We start from the raw sequence: 8351 nt of genomic DNA on the forward strand, positions 1-8351 counted from the left end.
CGCAGCCATGGATGGGCCTGGGAGGGCATAGGCCCACCCACTTTGGAGCCAGGCCCAGCCAATCACAATGATTTTTTTTCTGCACAAATAGGCTTTATTACAGACAGAAATACTGCTCCGTTTCATCAGCTGTCCGGGTGGCTGGTCTCAGACAATCCTGCAGGTGAAGAAGCCAGGATGTTGAGGTCCTGGGCTGCTGTGGTTATGCCTGGTCTGCGGTTGTAAGGCCGGTTGGACCTACTGCCAAATTCTCTAAAACGACACAAAATCTCTGGCAACAGTTTTGGTGGACATTCCTACAGTCAGCAGGCCAATTGGACACTCCCTCAAAACTTGAGACACCTGTGGAATTGTGTTGTTTGACAAAACTGCACATTTTAGAGTAACCTTTTATTTCCCCCCAGGACAAGGTACACCTGTGTAATAATAATGACGCCGGAGAGGATGGCTGCTGTTTTACGGGCTCCTAACCAACTGTGCCATTTTGTGTGTTTTTTTTTTTGTGTGTTTTTAAACTTATTTTGTATATATTGTTGCTGCTACCGTCTCTCATGACCTAAAAGAGCTTCTGGATATCAGAACCACGATTACTCACCTCGAACTGGACAAAGATTGATTATTTAATCCCCATCATTCGCGTGGAGAAAATACTGAAATACAGGGGGCGGAGATCGGGGTGCCTTGTGAGAATTCAACGGCGAGTGAGTAACCCGCCTCTACCATCCGTTCTATTGGCCAACGTGCAATCACTGGAGAATAAACTGGATGATCTCTGTTCGAGACTATCCTACCAACGGGACATTAAAAACTATAATATCTTATCTTACGTTTCACCGATTCGTGGCTGAATGGATCATATACAGTTGGCTGGGTTTTCTGTGCATCGGCGGGACAGAACAGCTACGTCTGGTAAGACGAGGGGTGGGTGGCTGTGTCTATTTGTCAATAACAGCTGGTGCGCAATGTCTAATATTAAGGAAGTCTCAAGGTATTGCTCGCCTGAGGTAGTGTGCCTCATGATAAGCTGTAAACTACACTATCTACCAAGAGAGTTTTTGTCTATATTTTTTGTAGCCGTTTATTTACCGCTACAAACCGATACTCGCTCTAAGACCAGCACTCAACGAGCTGTATAAGGTCATAAGCAAACAAGAAAATGCTCATCCACAAGCAGCGCCCCTGGTGGCCAGGGACTTTATTGCAGGCAAACATAAATCTGTTTTACCCCATTTCTACCAGCATGTCACATGTGCAACCAGAGGAAAAAAAACTCTAGAGCACCTTTACTCCACACACAGAGATGCATACAAAGCTCTCCCTCGCCCTCCATTTGGAAAATCTGACCATAATTCTATCCTCTTGATTCCTGCTTACAAGCAAAAAACTAAAGCAGGAAGTACCAGTGACTTGCTCAATACGGAAGTGCGGATAATGCGGATGCTACGCTACAGGACTGTTTTGCTAGCACAGACTGGAATATGTTCCGGCATTCATCCAATGGCATTGAGGAGTACACCACCTCAGTCACCGGCTTCATCAATAAGTGCATCGATGACATCATTCCCACAGTGATCATACGTACATATCCCAACCAGAAGCCATGGATTACAGGCAATATCTGCACCGAGCTAAAGGTTAGAGCTGCTGGTTTCTAGGAATGGGACACTGATCTGGACGCTTATAAGAAATCCCGCTATGCCCTCCGACGAACCATCAAACAGGCAAAGCATCAATACAGGACTAAGATTGAATCCTACTACACCAGCTCTGACGCTTGTTGAATGTGGCAGGGCTTAAAAACTATTACAGACTACAAAGGTAAACCCAGCAGCGCACTGCCAAGTGACGCGATCCTACAAGACTAGCGAAATGCCTTTTATGCTCGCTTCGAGGCAAGCAACACTGAAGCATGCAGGAGAGCACCAGCTGTCCCGGACAACTGTGTGATCACGCTCTCCGTAGCCGATGTGAGCAAGACCTTTAAACAGGTCAACATTCACAAGGCTGCGGGGAAGAACGGTTTAACAGGACTTGTACTCAGAGCATGTGTGGACCAACTGGCAGGTGTCTTCACTGACATTTTCAACCTCTCCCTGACCGAGTCTGTAATACCTACATGTTTCAAGCGGACCACCATAGTCCCTGTGCCCAAGAAAGCAGGTAACCTGCCTAAATGACTCACGTCGGTAGCCATGAAGTGCTTTGAAAGGCTGGACATCAACAGCATCCTCCCGGACACCCTAGACCCTCTCCAATTTGCATACCGCCCCAACAGATCCACAGATGACGCAATCTCAATCGCACTCCACACTGCCCTTTCTCACCTGGACAAAAGGAACACCTATGTGAGAATGCTGTTCATTGACCATAGTGTTCAACACCATAGTGCCCACAAAGCTCATCACTAAGCTACTTTCCTGGTTTGGGGGCTTATCTAAACTTCTGAAGGGGAAGCTCCAGATTGCCCAGAATAAGCTGATCCACGTACTCACATAGGCAGGAGCTGCTTTCAGGAACTAAACTGGCTGCCTGTTGAGGCTAGGGTGTCCCAGATTAGACTAGGTTTGGTTTACCGGAGTATTTACGGTCCTGCGCCCAGATATCTAAGTGATTTAAATTTCCTTGTGCTAGGGATGCACACAATCACAGCACCAGATCAGGTGTTGCTGATGTGTGCTTATACAGGTTCAGGAGTAATGCTGGGAAAGGTACTTTCTTGTATACTGGAGCCTCAGAATGGAATGAGTTGCCTCTGCCCATAAAAACAACGTCCTCTCTGGCAAACTTTAAAAATAAAGTTAAAATATGTTTGATGTCTGTCTTCTGTGCCCATATGAATAACCCCTAAGATGTAACTGCAATGATGAGATTGATGTTCTTCTTCTCTGTTTTTGATGAGATAAATGTTCTTCTTCTCTGTTTTTGATGAGATAGATGTTCTTCTTCTCTGTTTTTGATGAGATAGATGTTGTTCTTCTCTGTTTTTGATGAGATAGATGTTCTTCTTCTCTGTTTTTGATGAGACAGATGTTGTTCTTCTCTGTTTTTGATGAGATAGATGTTCTTCTTCTCTGTTTTTGATGAGATAAATGTTCTTCTTCTCTGTTTTTGATGAGATAGATGTTGTTCTTCTCTGTTTTTGATGAGATAGAGGTTCTTCTTCTCTGTTTTTGATGAGATAGATGTTGTTCTTCTCTGTTTTTGATGAGATAGATGTTGTTCTTCTCTGTTTTTGATGAGATAGATGTTGTTCTTCTCTGTTTTTGATGAGATAGATGTTCTTCTTCTCTGTTTTTGATGAGATAGATGTTGTTCTTCTCTGTTTTTGATGAGATAGAGGTTCTTCTTCTCTGTTTTTGATGAGATAGATGTTCTTCTTCTCTGTTTTTGATGAGATAGATGTTGTTCTTCTCTGTTTTTGATGAGATAGATGTTCTTCTTCTCTGTTTTTGATGAGATAGATGTTGTTCTTCTCTGTTTTTGATGAGATAGAGGTTCTTCTTCTCTGTTTTTGATGAGATAGAGGTTCTTCTTCTCTGTTTTTGATGAGATAGAGGTTCTTCTTCTCTGTTTTTGATGAGATAGATGTTGTTCTTCTCTGTTTTTGATGAGATAGATGTTGTTCTTCTCTGTTTTTGATGAGATAGATGTTGTTCTTCTCTGTTTTTGATGAGATAGATGTTCTTCTTCTCTGTTTTTGATGAGATAGATGTTGTTCTTCTCTGTTTTTGATGAGATAGAGGTTCTTCTTCTCTGTTTTTGATGAGATAGATGTTCTTCTTCTCTGTTTTTGATGAGATAGATGTTGTTCTTCTCTGTTTTTGATGAGATAGATGTTCTTCTTCTCTGTTTTTGATGAGATAGATGTTGTTCTTCTCTGTTTTTGATGAGATAGAGGTTCTTCTTCTCTGTTTTTGATGAGATAGAGGTTCTTCTTCTCTGTTTTTGATGAGATAGAGGTTCTTCTTCTCTGTTTTTGATGAGATAGAGGTTCTTCTTCTCTGTTTTTGTTTTATTATTTCACTGCCATACTGTGTTCCATCTTGTCCAGCCATCTTGTCTCAAGAGGACCACAATGGAAATAAGTCCCAGACTTTATTGTGTGTTATCCTCCATGATTTTATTCATGTGCATGTATGGCTTTTAAGTTTTATGTGTGCTTGTTTTTTTTTTTAAATGGGCGAATTAATAAACTAAACTGAACTAAGGACCCTGGGACTAAACACCTCCCTCTGCAACTGGATCCTGGACTTCCTGAAGGGTTGCCCCCAGTTGGTAATGGCAACAATACATCTGCCACGCTGATCCTCAAGACGGGGGCCCCTTAGGGGTGCATGCTTAGTCTCCTCCTGTACTCCCTGTTCACTCACGACTGCGTGGCTAAGCACGACTCTAACACCATCTTTAGTGGTAGGCCTGATCACCGACAACGATGAGAGTCGGTGCTCAGTGTGGTACCAGGACAGCAACCTCTCCCTCAACGTGAGCAAGACAAAGGAGCTGATCGTGGACTACAAGACAAGAAGGGTCGAACACGCCCCCATTCAATTTGACAGGGCTGTAGTGGAATGGGTCGAGAGTTTCAAGTTCCTTGGTGTCCATAACACCAACAAACTATCATGGTACAAACACACCAAGACGGTGCTTAAAAGGGCACAACACCTTTTCCCCCTCAGGAAACTGAAAAGATTTGGCATGGGTCCCCAGATCCTCAAAAAGTTCTACAGCTGCACCATCGAGAGCATCCTGAGCGTTTGCATCACCGCCTGGTATGGCAACTGCTCGGAATCTGACCGTAAGGTGCTACAGAGGGTTGTGTGTACAGCCCAATACATCAGTGGGGCAAAGCTTCCTGCCATCCAGGACCTATATACCAGGCGGTGTCCGAGGAAGGTAAAAAAAAGTTGTCGGAGACTCCAGTCACTCAAGTCATAGACTGTTCTCTCTGCTGCCGCACGGCAAGCGGTACCGGAGCGCCAAGTCTAGGTCCAAAAGGCTCCTTAACAGCTTCTACCCCCAAGCTATAAGACTGATGAACAATGTACCAAATGGCCTCCCAGACTATTTACATTGATTTGATTTGATCACGTTGTTTAATCAGCGTCTGGATATGCCACACCTGTCAGGTGGATGGATTATCTTGACAACAGATAAATACTTACTAAATACTTACTTTGTGATAATGACATACGTGTGTGAACAGGTGATCAGAAAATCGGGTGATTGGGATCTGGAGAGTGAGCTGCGTTCAGAGGATCTAGGTGTTTGAGGTTGTTAGTTGGAAGCAGATGTTACAGAGGTGAGATGTTTGCCAGGCACACAGAGTGTTGTCACCTGGGTGTCAGAAGGTGGGGGGGGGGTGTACTTGAGTGTCATCTGCATTGCAATGATAGGAGAGACCATGTGGGGATATGACGGAGCCCAGTGTGTTTATATAGAAGAGGGCCTAGAACCGAGCCCTGGGGGACACCTGAGAGTACGTGGTGCAAACACAGATCCACGTAGGAGTGGCCTGCCAGGTAGGATGTAGGAGTGTGCAGAGCCTGAGACGCCCTAAGAGGATGGAGAGGAGGATCTGAAGGTTCACAGTGTCGAATGTAGCGGATAGATCTAGGAGGATGAGAACAGAGGAGAGAGAGTCAGTTTTGAAAGAGCGGAGAGCCTCAGTTGAATACTCCGTCTTGAAGCCTGACTGGTCAAGAAGATTATTCTGAGAGAGATAACTAGAGCGTTGGTCAGAGACAGCACACTCAAGGGTTTTGGAAAGAAAAGAAAGAAGTCTGTAGTTTTTAACGCCAGAGGGGTCGAGTGTTAGTTTCCTGAGGAGGGGAGCGACTCTGGCCATCATGAATGCAGGATGCAGCCAGTGGTCAGAGATGAGTTGATGAGGGAAGATGCGCACAGCACGCTACTGAAATTGCCCGGGGTTGTTCGGCATGCAAAATGACTTGTCGATCAATGACTGGCGACATGCTTAGTTAGACACTGAAAGAGGGGACACATCAGTTGTCACAAAGGATGAGAGGTATTTTCGAGAAAGAAAAATAATTTGAGCAAAAAGATATTAAAACGAATGAACCAGGTGAATCGATGTGTATCGGTGAATCGTTCCATCCTATAACGGATTAATCTGTGGTGATGATGATCATGGTCTCATGACAGCAGAGTAGAAGCTACGAATATCATCACAGGTCCCTAGTGGGACCTCACACAGTCTGCGTCCCAAATGAATCCCTATTCCAGGGCCTGAGGGGGCCAGTCGATAGGATGAATGACTGGATAGGGGGAGTGATGTGTTATCACTCGTGGGATTAAATCACAAGTAGCCCTCCACCTTGTCTTCTGTATTCCATTTGCCTCCATATTCAATCCTTTCAGATCTGAGCATTATCATTTATTATCATTACAGTATATGACTTTGCCCCTACACTAAACCCCCTTCCCCCTCCAGCAGACCAGAGGACGCCAGGTCCAGAGACCACCGTGGCCAGGACCCTGCTGCCTAAACCGGGTCAGTCTCGTCTGCGACCCCCAGGCTTCTCGGCCTTGCCACCTGCCCGTCTGGTCGCCTTCGGCTTTGTACGCAGCTCCAGTGTCTCCTCGGTTTCCAGCAACCAAACGACAGTGAGCAACCACAGCGACCCCTGCCGACCCTCCCAACGTGAGTCACACACATGCACAGGAACGGACACACACACACACACACATACATATACAGGCACATTGTAACGATGTGCGCTGAGGATCGGGAAGCAAGTTCAGGGAGTGAGTGTTTTAATAAATAAACACAACATAATACAAAACAAGAAACACAAACAACGCACAGACATGAAACAGAAACAATAACGACTGGGGAAGGAACCAAAGGGAGAGACATATAAAGGGAAGGTAATCAGGGAGGTGATGGAGTCCAGGTGAGTGTCATAATGAGAGTAACGATGGTGACAGGTGTGCGCCATAACGAGAAGCCTGGTGACCTAGAGGCCGGAGAGGGAGCACTACTTACAGAGCATTCGGAAATTATTCAGAACCCTTCACTTCTTCCACATGTTGTTAGGTTACAGCCTTATATTCTAAAATTGATTAAATCATTTTTTCTCTCCTCAATCTACACACTATACCCCATAATGACATCATAATACCCATAGTAACAAAGAAAAAACTGGTTTTTAGAATTATTGGCAAGTGCATTACAAATAAAAAATGGAAATATCACATTTACATAAGTATTCAGACCCTTCACTCAGTACTTTGTTGAAGCACCTTTGGCAGCGATTACATCCTCGAGTCTTCTTGGGTATGATGCTACAAGCTTCACACACCTGTACTTGGAGAGTTTCTCTCATTCTTCTCTACAGATCCTCTCAAGCTCTTCCAGGTTGGATGGGGAGCGTTGCTGCACAGCTATTTTCAGGTCTCTCCAGAGATGTTCGATCGGGTTCAAGTCCGGGCACTAGCCGGGCCACTCAAGGACATTCAGAGATTTGTCCCGAAGCCACTCCTGCATTGTCTTGGTTGTGTGCTTAGGGTCGTTGTCCTGTTGGAAGGTGAACCTTCGCCCCAGTCTGAGGTCCTGAGCGCTCTGAAGCAGGTTTTCATCAAGGATCTGTCTGTACTTTGCTCCGTTCATCTTACCCTCGATCCTGACTAGTCTCCCAGTCCCTGCCACTGAAAAACATCCCCACAGCATGATGCTGCCACCACCATGATTCATCGTATGGATGATGCCAGGTTTCCTCCAGACGTGACACATGGCATTCAGGCCAAAGAGTTCAATCTTGGTTTCAGACCAGAGAATCTTGTTTCTCATGGTCTGAGAGTCCTTTGGGTGCCTTTTGGCAAACTCCAAGTGGGCTGTCATCTGCCTTTTACTGGGCAGTGGCTTCCGTCTACTAAAAAGGACTGATTGGTGGAGTGCTGCAGAGATGCTTGTCCTTCTGGAAGGTTCTCCCATGTCCACAGAGGAACTCTGGAGCACCTGTCAGAGTGACCGTCAGGTTCTTGGTCACCTCCCTGACCAAAGCCCTTCTTCCCCGATTGCTCAGTTTTGCCGGGCAGCCAGCTCTAGGAAGAGTCTTGGTGGTTCTAAATTTCTTGGGGACCTTCAATGCTGCAGACATGTTTTGGTACCCTTCCCAAATTCTGTGCCTCGACACAATCCTGTCTCGGAGCTCTACGGACAATTTGAGACTTATAGCAAAGGCTCTGAATACTTATGTAAATAAGCTATTTCTGTTTTTTTTTTTTTATAAATGTTTTTTAAAATTCTAAAAATCTGTTTGCGCTTTGTCATTATGGGGTATTGTGTGTAGATTGATGGGGGGGGGGGGGGGAAATAAGGCTGTAACGTA

Source organism: Oncorhynchus clarkii, chromosome 27, assembly GCF_045791955.1.
Source record: "Oncorhynchus clarkii lewisi isolate Uvic-CL-2024 chromosome 27, UVic_Ocla_1.0, whole genome shotgun sequence".
NCBI classification, from domain to species: Eukaryota; Metazoa; Chordata; class Actinopteri; order Salmoniformes; family Salmonidae; genus Oncorhynchus; species Oncorhynchus clarkii.